The sequence below is a fragment of the Chroicocephalus ridibundus genome, chromosome 1 (genome assembly GCF_963924245.1).
Source record: "Chroicocephalus ridibundus chromosome 1, bChrRid1.1, whole genome shotgun sequence".
In the NCBI taxonomy this organism is placed as follows: Eukaryota; Metazoa; Chordata; class Aves; order Charadriiformes; family Laridae; genus Chroicocephalus; species Chroicocephalus ridibundus.
In genome coordinates, this window is record NC_086284.1 from 109,155,958 (window position 1) to 109,168,371 (window position 12,414).

Sequence of the window (12,414 nt, forward strand, 5' to 3'; positions counted from 1 at the left end):
TTACACAGCACTGTGTGAATATTACCTTTTCATGCATAGCTCACAAATCACATGAAACTACTGATAGCTCCACCTACAGTACTTAATGTTTTGCACTGGAAGTTAATTAAAGCAGTCCATTCAAAATGTTTAACTGTTTAAATATAAATTACATTTTGTGCCCTATAACCATTGTAAGTCTTTTACTCCATCTGTTCTTTCCTCTTAGTTTTTACATAATATAAGAAATATGCTGACATACCACTTTTCACATAGCATCTGCCTTAACCACCCTACTGAAATGGTCCTCAAATATTCGCTGAGCTAACTGTAGCTTGACAAAAGCACAGATACATCAGAATTGAAAGCTTTTACTGCATTTTATGTGCCAGACTGGGACACAGAATATCATTTGTTGGTTTGACAAAGACCTTTTTTTTCCCTAACTTCAGTAAATCATAATTTCCCAGGGCATCGATTCCTCCCTTTTAGAATGAAAATAATATATTACTTTCTCTTCCCTGTTTGCTGTAATAAAAGTATTAGAAAAAACATATCTTACTGCTCTCATACAAATTCAGTACATACTGGCTTTTCTCAGACCTCTTAGTGTTATTGCATTCAAAAAACAGCATGACCTACTATATGAATGTCAAAGTTAATGTAATTCAATATTTCTTTTTATGTAGCAAAGTGGTATATAAAATGTTTTGCAATCAAGTTAAATTAAAATTCAATACAAGAAGAGACAAAATTAGAGATTATTTTTAACATTTTTAGTCATATTTTGACATTCACAACTAAAGCTGTAGTGTGGAGAAGTCTAATTTAATTGGCATGTTGTATCCCATTTGAGTTTGGAGAGGAAAGCAAAAGAGGGAAGATATTTCCAAGTGAGGAAGGGTGAGTTCGTTTGTATGTTTTAAAGAAAATGCTCTATTTGGAAAACATAAACCAAACCACAATGTATTTATTTTCTGGGGATTTTTAAAAATATATAACTAAGGATTTTAACCTTTCCTTTTGAAATTACAGCTTTGTGTCAAAAATTAGTTCTAGAGTGATTCCAGAAATGAATTAAAAAAATAACTATTTACAGAGCACCATCACTCACAAGCTAAAAAAAACACATTCCAAGAAATTCCTGCAGAATCCAGGACCTTAATGATAGTTCTCAGTTGTTAATAATTGTGTGTACTAATTCTGACATCTAGAATTGTATAATGGCCACAAGTTCATTCAAAATTGAGTGGGGAGAATATTTTTTAAAATTTTCCTCCTTCTGGGATTTGTACAGCAAATTAACCTTTGAGTGGTGTCTGCTTCAGAAGATAAAAGATTCAGTTTGAGGCTCATGTATTTCACATTACACTAACGTCAACGTTTTGAGTCTTTTTGCTGTAAATTTATTTATTGGTATACAGATGTGTTCTGCTCGGTTGGAATTTTCAAAAGTACTCAGCATTGGCTCTTATCATTTCTAGAATGTCTCTTCCATTAGTGCACATGGTCTAATTTCAACGTAAGCTGTGGCTTTTTGCCATTCCCTGTTCACTTCAACGCCAATGGCAAGTTCCACTTGCTATAGGTAATTATCTTTATTAAAGCAAACAAACTATATTGAAAAGATTAAAATATCTGAGGGTGGGTTTTTTTGTTTGTTTTTTGTTTAAATGTATGTTTTATTATACCAGTAAAGTTTCTAGTAAAATACCAGACATTGATCAACGTGAAGCGTTCACCATATGCAGATGTTTAGTTCCAGCTGGGCACTTCATTATTCCGATTCAACAAATTTCCAAAACACATGACAGGGAATACCTTGTCAAAGAATATCTATCAAAGTCCCATGGACAGCACAATGCTAGACTGCCCTACAGTCAGTTTTGAATTTTTAACTGTTTATCCAATTCCTCTGTATACTCTCTGGAAATGCTTTGAAGAGCCTGTTGGCATAAGCTTCTTTAAAGAGCTGCTTTGCTTTACTAGCCTTATTTGAAATATTCACCACTAGCTTAATTGAAATATATATGCATGTATAAATCGAGAATATTAGTTTCAGAATTTTTTTTACAGAAAGATCATGCAAATGAATAATAATAGAATGTAGAAGTTCAGCCTCTCCATCTCTCATTCAGTTTTTGTTGAAGACAGTAATTTAAATGACTAATTCAGGTGTTGAAGACTAAATTAGGAGAGTAAAGGAAGATGTATCTGAAGACATGTAAAAACTATGCATACATACATAAGGCAGAGAAATTTAGAGTTGGAGAGAGATGGGGGTTGTCATCCTGCTTCCTAACCATACCAAAATATTTTGATGAAATTTTATTAGAATTTCAAAGCATATCTTTTTAAGGAAAAAAGATAAAAACAAAGTTTAATTTTCCAAAAATGCAACTCCACATCAGCACTGCTACTCAGCCTGAGCCACGGGATGACCCACAGCAGCAGAGAGCTGCTTTGATTTCAGTGACCTGTCTTAGTTCTGGCAAGGGGGTGACTGTTTTGTAGTCCAGCTGCAAAGTGCACTAATGAAGCAAGAGGCAAGGGTGGTTAAGCTTTAAGCTCAGAATCACTAGTGGAAATTTTGTGCCAGTCTGCAGAGGTTATAGAGTGGATTTTTAGATACAGACAGTGCTTTATTATAGGTCTAACATCACAAGACAGAGTTATCTTGTTGCTCTTTCCAAACTGACCTTCCAGACATACAGAATGTGATTTTCATCAATCTTTCAGGGCTCGCCTTAACCTTTCTAAAAAGCTCTTTTCCCGCTGCCTGATAATATGAATTAGCAACATATCCACCTGCACAAAGCTGGAGCATGGCCTGAAGACATTATAAATTTAATAATCGGCTTCCTTCAAATCATCCGATCACCTCTACTTGACGTGAACCCAAAAGTCATCTCTTTCAATTCCCCGATCTCCCTCCATAGGCACACTCATTCATGTCAATATACAGAAAGAGGCAGTAAGCAGCAGCTTATTCTAAATGTAGAATTAGAGGTACACTCTGGCAGAGATGGATGATTAGAATTGCCACCTGATATGAAGAAGAAACAGAGGGGGTTTTTTTGGCTGGTATCAGCCTGAGTAACGTGATTAAATGACTGTCATGGAGCACCAATGAGTTTTGATTAGACATTGGGCTAGGGTTAAGGTTGGGTTTTTTTTTGATCAGGAGCCAATGTGCTAGGTTTACACCTGATGCTTAGGAGTTCACAGTTTAGCATTTGAGCCCTGCCAAACTGTTGATTAATTGCTATCGCATTATCAAATCCAGCACTAGAAGTTAGAATTCATAACACTTCCAAGGTGAGAGCTAATTGTGAATGCTCACACAGCTTCCCAGGCTGTCTCTACAGGGTGGTGCTTGGAAAGCACTGTCACTCTTGGTATATAGTATATGTCAACAAAGGCTAAGGAGATAGGCAGCAAAAAGTAGTTTGAAAACATGCAAGAAAAACTCGATTAAGATTTTTGGACAGATTTAGTTACAGCTAACATTTTCAAGGGGAGGTACCTTTGAAAACATTCTGAAGTGCTTTGGTTAAAAACTCAACTTTGAAAACATTCTGGTGTAAATTGGATTAGAGATCAGATTGCCAGCCTTGTCCTTATTATAAGTACCAGAATTACACCTCAGTTCATTATTTTAACGAGACCATCTACAATTTCTGCTTGAAAACCTTTTGAATAATTCAGAAACAAACCAAAAAAATATGTAAAAACTTCTCTGTGGCTATACACATACTTACCCCTGCACAATAATGCTGTGTCGGGCACATTTTTTCATATAAATAAAAATCCACAGAAAGCCTGAAAACCTGAGTCTTTTGAAGTGTTTGATATACCATTCCAGTCTGGGTAACTGACTAGCAACAAAGATGCAGGAAAATAAGTTACAAGTTGACAGGAAAGCACACCAGTAGAAAAAAGAAAAATGCTGTTTTGGAACCTGATTAATGGGAATCTTCCCAGTATCTCCTCTGTAATTCAGAGAGCAATGTTGCATTACACCCTGAGTGCCCCTTTGGCTGCTCTGCATGAGAGTCTAATAGCAAAACATGAGTCGGTTCACAAAAGAGTACCAATCAGCGTTGGCACATTTCTTCCTGTATTTATCATTTCAAAACACAAAAGAGTAATAGAGATGAAGCAATCTGTTCTCAACAATCTGATGCTACGGAGACAAAGATTCCATATTCACCACAGTAATTCCCAAAGTGAAATTTTTTAGAACCTCATATCTTTAACCAATTGAAGGGTAATCCATACTTTCTGAATTAAGATATTACTGAGCTTTTAACAAGCAAAACATGAGTTATGAAACAGCAGTAATCTAAAAGTTTGCTGCATATTTGTTACAGCACGGAACAAGGATCATTGGGATGTACAGCTGATGATAAAAAGAATTTGTTGTCTGGGTTATGGAGAGGTAGATATATTTTAAAGAGATTTAGTTTTTAAATCAATAACTTCTACAGTCAAACACTGGAAGAAGCTGATTCAAGTTATGAGGAGTTAAATGTAAAACTAAGCAAAGTTTAGTATTTTTTTTGAAATAGCAGTGGACTTCCCTAGTTCTTTCCCCTAATTTGACTAAATGTTTATGAACTGTTTTTTTTTAAAAAAATAGCTTTAGATTAAAAGTACATTTGCTGCTGTGAGATCACAAGCATTTTCACCATTTTAAATATTTTTTATCCAGACAGTTCTAAGTAACTTCTCTTTCTGCCTGTTATAATAAGGGAACATTTTTCATCTTTCCTTATTTTCAGTAGTTGGAAATACTGCACTGCAGTTTTAGTGCTGTCATTTCAATAGGATAGCTAATACCTTGTATACTACAAGGACTCATTCTATCAGAATATATTTGGGACAAAACCAGTGAAAACAAATGAAATCTAATGAAAACAAAACAGAAAGTCCAATTTTCATTTTGTAAATGTTACCATTCCTAAGAAATATTCTGGACTTGCCAAAACTACTGTGACAGAAAAACAAAGTTTGAGAGATTGCTTCAGAAATTTCCACCTTTGAGTCCAACATTCCAGATGCTAAAACACTAGTTTATGTCAGGGAAAGAGGGATTTTCTTCAGGTGGGCAAAGATTTCATTGGAGTTTTAGCTGGATAAATAAGAATTTCTTGATCAAAAATTCATTCAAGAAGCAGTATTTTCTCAGCTCATTGTTGCTATTAAAAATGAAAAAATTTTTTTTTTTTTGTTATGATATTTAGTACCAACATCTAACAAGCCTAATAATATAGACATGACATTTTACCTCTACAATCAATCTCTATCAATCTGGTACACAAACTTAACCTGATAGAAAATGTAGAACTTCAAAAATAGAGATGTCTTGCACAGTATTTCTTGTATAGTATGGAAAAACCAGCCCACTGAACTCTGTGACAAGAGAAGGTCAGGCGAATTCTTCATTCGTCAGCTTAAATTATGCAATACAAATTCAACACCTTAAACAAAAAAAACCCTTTATTTTACATACGGTGGAACAGAACTGCAATGGGTAGATGTCAGAAAACTAATAGGCCAGAGTATTAAGGCATTAGGCTGCTTAATAAGGGTTGTCTTTCCCAATCCTCCTTTTGCTATTAGCAACAGTCATTGCCAAAATGGGATTCACTTTCAGATGTTTCTGGTTATGTTCAGCATTATGTTCCCTGTTAACTCACACTGCTCTGATGTGAAACGATGTTCTCTGCAGGAGTTCTCGTTTTTTCCAAACCACAGCTCTGTAGTATTTTTCTGTCTTTTTAGTACTGTAATTTTGCTTTATTTTTAAATGAATGCTATATGTACTGATCTTGGATAGGGAGTCAAGGACTGCTTCATTCAAAAAGCATTTTGCTTACATCAAGCCACACAGAACTGATTTCTTTTGCAATTCAAGATTTGTCTACGTGATGAGAATGTTTTGCTAAGTAGATATGGAATAAAATAGACACAATAGAGTTTCATTTGCACTGGAAACAGTGTAATAAATTTCACTTTAAAGAGCTCCCTTCCACTATACGAAGGCTTTCTCGAAGATGTGCAATAAGCTGCACATAAAGAATATGACCTGAGGTGCCTCCTTTCCACTCCTTTACCCATGAGGGGCAGAGAGGGTGAAATCACAGCGTGTGTACTTTTCACAGTTTTCAAAGTAATGGAGTTCCACCTCTTCTATATCTTCCTCTTGACTGAGAAATGAAGCGTTATCAGTCTCTGTCCATAACATCAGGACTTGTGGCTTGAACAACCTGTCCTGTTTACCACTAAAGAGGCTCTGGGTTGGAGTACTCTAGTGTATTAGCAACTGTGGGACGTGCCAAAACACATGGGAAAATAAACTTAATGGCCTAGGGTCTGCATTCTTTATTTGGACACTAAGCCTGCCTAAGAGCCCTGATATGCATTTACTTTACTTGAAATTTTGAGCAGCTCTTAATGTAGGTTGTGTCACTGGAAGTGTCTGTAGTGAAGGACAAAGGGATGCTTCTCAGATTCTTTGTCTTTGAGCCTGCGCTAACCATTGCCCATCCCACCTTCACACAGGATTTAAATCCAGCTGAGCAAACAGGAAAGAGTTACATTGTTTCCAAGAGGTTACCCGGACTGAAAAATCTGGGACCGTGGGGCATGAGTAGAAATTGCCTTTTCCATGGTAAAGACATGAATATCTATGGATAGAAATCAAAGATAGTAGAATAAAGTTCCTGATGGTCAGACAGTTAGTGTGCATTGATTTTATTGGGAGCTTTGAGCATGAAAGATCTGATTCTGGGAAATGACAAGCACTTACAACTCAATGTGAAGCCAATAAGGGTTGTGAATGCTCAGTTGGCATTTCAGGCTTATTCATTTCAGCTGCTCAGAAGTGTAAGGTGAATACGTGATCCTGAAAGACTGAACACTAATGTGACTTCATTGATTTAAAAGCAACAGCTCTGAGCGAGACAAATAGGATTTGTCTCTTAGTTCTTAATTTCACACTGTAGACAGCACAATATTCTGCAAAACTAATCTTTGTAACATATCTGGCTTTCTGATCCTCTTATCCTGCCATTTCTTGTTTTCAGTCAACAAAAGAAACATCACAACTACTCTTTTCTTTGTCCTTTTGATACTTAGATTGTCCTTCATTTCCATACAAGTAATGATAAAGACAGAATCCACATTAAGCATTTTCCTTCAACCAGTGTTTGACCATCGCAGTTTTCCTGAATTGACTGATTCGACTGTTAAAAAGAGTTTCCTCTTCTAAAATGGAGAGGTGCTGGCTCTGTAGAGGGAAACCCCAAGAAATGTTATCTTTTCTAATGGTAAAATGCAATTTGAGAGTCTTTGTAGTCACACTAAACTCTTGTACCTGTTAAATGCAGCACAAGTGAAGCAGTCTAGAACCTAAGCGTTTTGTAATATTGGAGCTTTGTTAACTTTGAGTATATGTAAGAAGTTTGGGGGTTTTTTAAATTTTGTTAAATGGTACTTTTTGCCTGAAAAAAAACTTAGAAAAAAATATTGGCTGAAGAGTTAAATAAATTTCATCAATTTTAAGTACAGATCTTACAGATTATATTTTTTCAAATTCATCAGTGCAATTAAGATGACAGTAAATGTTTTCAAGAGCTATAACATGAATGGCAGTTTCTCATACATACCGAGTGAATTTAATTGACATACATTTCCACTGAAATCGCTGACAATATCAATTGCTACGCCTGATACATATGCCACGGTGATTAGAAAATTAACATCATTATGTTATTTCTAGTGACACTCTGACTAGCTCAAAAAGGATATATATGGAGCTCTTTTGCTTTCCATGGGAGTGTTCTGAAGTTATACAAATTAATGGAAACAGCATGCATATTTGTCAAATCTTCTAGCCTTTATTTTATCCTTGTCCAATATATATGTCCAAGACAGATTGCAATTTAAAAGTAGGTCTAAAAAGTATTCCCCTCCAAAAGGTAGTGCAATGAAAAAACAGTTAATATTATATCCAGTTAGTGCAACGTCACAACACCAAGATCCCCCACCGGTTGGAATTTGCCTATTCTAAAAAAAAACCAACAGAACGCCAACAAACCAATGAGGTAAAATATATAACAATCATTTGGAAAGCTGCCTATGGGCCCAGTCCAGCTTCTACTGCCTTTAATGAGTTTTGAAATAAAATCAAGTGATGAGAGATTTTAGCATTAAAAGTTTGGAGAAACAGATCTTGAATGAATGACGTATACTCTGAGAATTGAGTGCACCTGTACAATCATAATTTTGTGTGTACATTTTTAAGACTTACTAGATATTTTATTATGTGATTTGAGTTTCCCTTTACTTACAGTAACAGTAGGGAAAGAGTGTCAAAGGGTGGTAGATTATGCAGCTTAAGTGTGTGTTGGATTAGATAAGTAAATGGAGGGAAGTGAAACACATCTCTCTGAACTGTAGGTTGTGGGTAGAACTTTTCAAAAGTCCTCCCCTAAAAATTGCAAATGCCACTCATGTCACTAGGAATAAACTGTAAAGCAGATTAATTGTCTGCCAGGTACAAATTCTACTGTCATATGCCACTGTGACATGGGCTTTCAGACTCTCTGGGCAGAGGTTACTTCTCTACTGCTTTACCATATGTCACAGAGCTTTCCATGCTTACGTTCACTTTACCCTTATGGAGACTTACGTTAGCAGCTATCAAAATGGGTCATGAGGATAGGTGGAAAAACATCTTGTAGATTTTTAAATACCCAGACAAATACACATTTGGAGCCCAGTCTCTATGGCTAAATCTCTTTACTAATATATTAAACTTTTGGTTCTTTTATTTGAAGCTCTGAGTCAGATAAAGCAGAGAGTCCTGCGCTTATATAATTAAACTCCCCTAACATCTGAAATAGGATGTTCACATCAAAATGTCTACTGACTAAACATCCTTTGCTGATGAACTGACTCCTGGAAAGTACCTGCAACTTGTTTCAGAGGCTTCTAGATGTTATGGGCTAAAACCACACTGGGAGCATTTTAACAGGTTAACTGACATTTTTTCAATTTACAAGTATGGATGCTAATTATAAGACTATCCAGTATGCTGTTTTCCAAGGTTTTTACAAGGCTGAGATAAAATAATTGAAAACAGAGACCATACTTGCAGCATAACAGATAGTCTATGTGCAACATCAGCTTGAATTTTTTCCATCTACCCAATTCTGTTCAGAGCACTCGTAGCTGAAGATTCTGCTGTGGTTTTGAAACAGACTATTAACCTTAGTCCCATTATGGTCCAAATCCATCCGTGTGATTCAATAACCTCTTTACCACATTAATTACTATTTATTTATACAAACATCCTGATTAGTCCTTCCTGACACTGCACCTTCGTTTGCACTATTCTGGTTTGAAGATGCTGATGTCCTTTGAAATCACTCAAATAGACAATAATTATCTTCCTGCTTGGCAAGGCCATATCAGGTTCTTTATTGGGAAGCAAAACATCCCTTCCCACTGAAATAGAAAATGCCCAAGACCCACAGCAATACTTTTTATGTTTGAAAATAATCACATTTTCAATAACTTAAAAGAAAAGTTGTAAAAAAATGCAACTGGAATTACAGCATGTGGATTATTGCTGAATCATTTGAAATCCAGCATAACCAATCACTCTGAAGTGGTAGGTAGCTAAAGAGCTGCTGTACAATAAGTTTCTGATATCTTCGTAGATACATCATGACATCAGCTCATGTGAATTTGGCACAGAATGACTTCGGCAGTACAAAAGAAGTAAGAAGACATTTCTACAAAGCTATTCTAGTAACTCATCAGTAAGAAAGAGCTGTAAGTGATCTCAACATTGTGGTCTATGCCAGGGATTAAATGTCACATACTAAGATTTTATTGACTGGTTTTCTGCCAACTCTGCGTAAAGGCATGACTTTCTAGGCAAGATTGAATGGAGGGTTGCTCACAGGTTTCTCAGTCTCTTAGGATTCTAACCATGGCATTTGTCTTTCATAAAAAGTACTTACATAAAGTAATAGCCACAGGCAAGTTGTCTTTGTGTGCAAAATATGATTTTTATTGTTCCATTCTTGCTGGAAATGACCTTATTCTTGGAAGGAATTATCAAATCCAGTAGTATGTTTTCTTTTCTTTATACTACTATTCAGTTTTTTTTCCCTATAAAGCTGCCTTTACACTGTTAAAGGAAGGTTACTGCTCAATACTTACTTTAGCTCCTACTTCAGCCCCAGCTTTAAAATGTTTCTAGTAGATTTGAACTCCTTTCAGTTATTATACTGTACAAATGCATCTGAGGCTGTCTAAGCTTCAGCCTTCTGGTTACATGTTCCCTGCTGAGCTTTTGAGGTCTCTGACTTCTGAGATGTATTTATGGATCAACAGGCACTCAGACCCTGACCTTGAAAGTATTAAGAGGTTAAATTCCACTAAAGAAGTTAAATGTTGAAGCACATAGGCACAAGGATGGTCTCAGAAAAGCCTCACTTACAGATTATTGAACTGGTAATATGCTAATTGTGAACTTCCTCAAGTATACAGTAAACAGACTTGGAATGCTCTTTTGAGGAGTCTCTGGCACAGTATAGGTATAACCAGCTTCATTCATTGTCTTTAGTTGGCTGATTAGCATAAGATAGGCTGTCTTTGACACAGACAAAGGCAAGCTTCTCTAAGAGGTACCTTAACTAAGACTTTGGTTGAAAATCACTCCTTAGAGGAGATCCTCTCTACTAGCTGTAGAGTGAATATAGGCAGAATGTCCTATTCACATTATGAATTGTTCCCTAAATCAAAACATTGTCATGCTTTTGCATTTTTTATGGCAATATTAAATTACTGAATAGTTTCTGATGATGTTCAGAAGGAGAAAGTATTTATATGGATAGATTAATGATAAATAAAATACTACATCTAACAATACGTAGCTTCAACCTGCCACGATAATAAGTTACCTTGTAACTATCAGTCAGCTGTTAAGATAAGAACCATAAAAACAGGAATTGATGATATTGTCATTGCTTAGCATTGGATGAGGTAGTCTTTCTACTGATGTACCCAGATCTGTGAACATGAAAGTAATTTTGATACAATATTTAACTATGTCTTAACTTCACTATAGTACGCAATTTGCTATCCACAAAATACTGCTTTTCCTTTGAACATCCTATAGAGTTCAGTCCTAAAGACCTCAAGGGCAATTATTAGGTTGGACTAGCACCTCACTAGTTATGTTCCCAAGGCTTCAGTTTGTCTCAGAGACAGATCAGACTTTCATTTCTTTAATGTGTAGATGGAGCATATTAGGTTCTCCTTTGCAAAACTCTATCTGGACAGAATCATAGATGATCAATGATTCCATGACATCTGTGAACTTTAAGGTCAACATTTGCAATAATATATGTGGAAAACCTAAGTACTGAGGAACCCAGGTTTTGTAAGATGATCTTCTTGTGCTCAGAACTTACTAAAGTAGCAGCCTACTCATAGCCAACTGAAAGCATTTGAAAATCTGCATTTGATAAAGCCTAGAAGTAATTGTAGATGAGGGAATTCATTTCAGCTCAAAACCACTTCTTTAAGTTTGTGAGCCCATGTTGTTTTACTGTCATCACTTCTGGCTCACCAGGAGAAAGGCCTTAGGTAGATTCAGAGGTATAAAATACGGAAATCTCTACTGTAAACTGAATTAGTTATGTGATTATAATCATTGTTTTCTGTCTTTTTTTTCTGAACCACAAAGACTAACCCTGGCTGATGCTGTGGAAACCATGAATAACCATAGAAAACGTTAAAAGCTTCCAATTCCAGTAAGTGGCTAACTCTATTTTTCTTCATGAGGAAAAACAGTGAATTATATTTCTCATTAAAAGAAAAAAAAAAGAAATTAAGGCAATTTGATATCTTATCATATTTTGAGGTATTCTGGTGCAATGCAAAATGATCCAAATCTCACTAGGTGGCTGTTGTGAAATGATAATATTTATTAATGGATATTCCATTTTTGAAGTATAGCATATCAGCCATACGAAGTTGGTATTCTAACAGAACAATGCATATTATTTCGGAAGTGGAGTGTTTCATAAATACATGTATTCTCAGTCAAGATGGCTCAACTGGAAGTTAGTAAGTTGATAACTTTGCCTTATGCCACCACACCTCAAATAATGAAGATTTGAAGATGAAAGCTCACAAAGATCAGACTGGCGACCAGTCTACTACCAAAGTATGAATGCTAAAACCTAAAAATGTGAAACCAATACTGAGTATGGTGGATCAATCACTTCTTTCAACTGGCTAGCTATACTGTGCTTAATGCACCCCAGAATACGCTTGGCCCTTTTGGCCACCAGGACACATTGTTGACTCATATTAAGCTTACTGTCAACCAAAACCCCCAGATCCCTT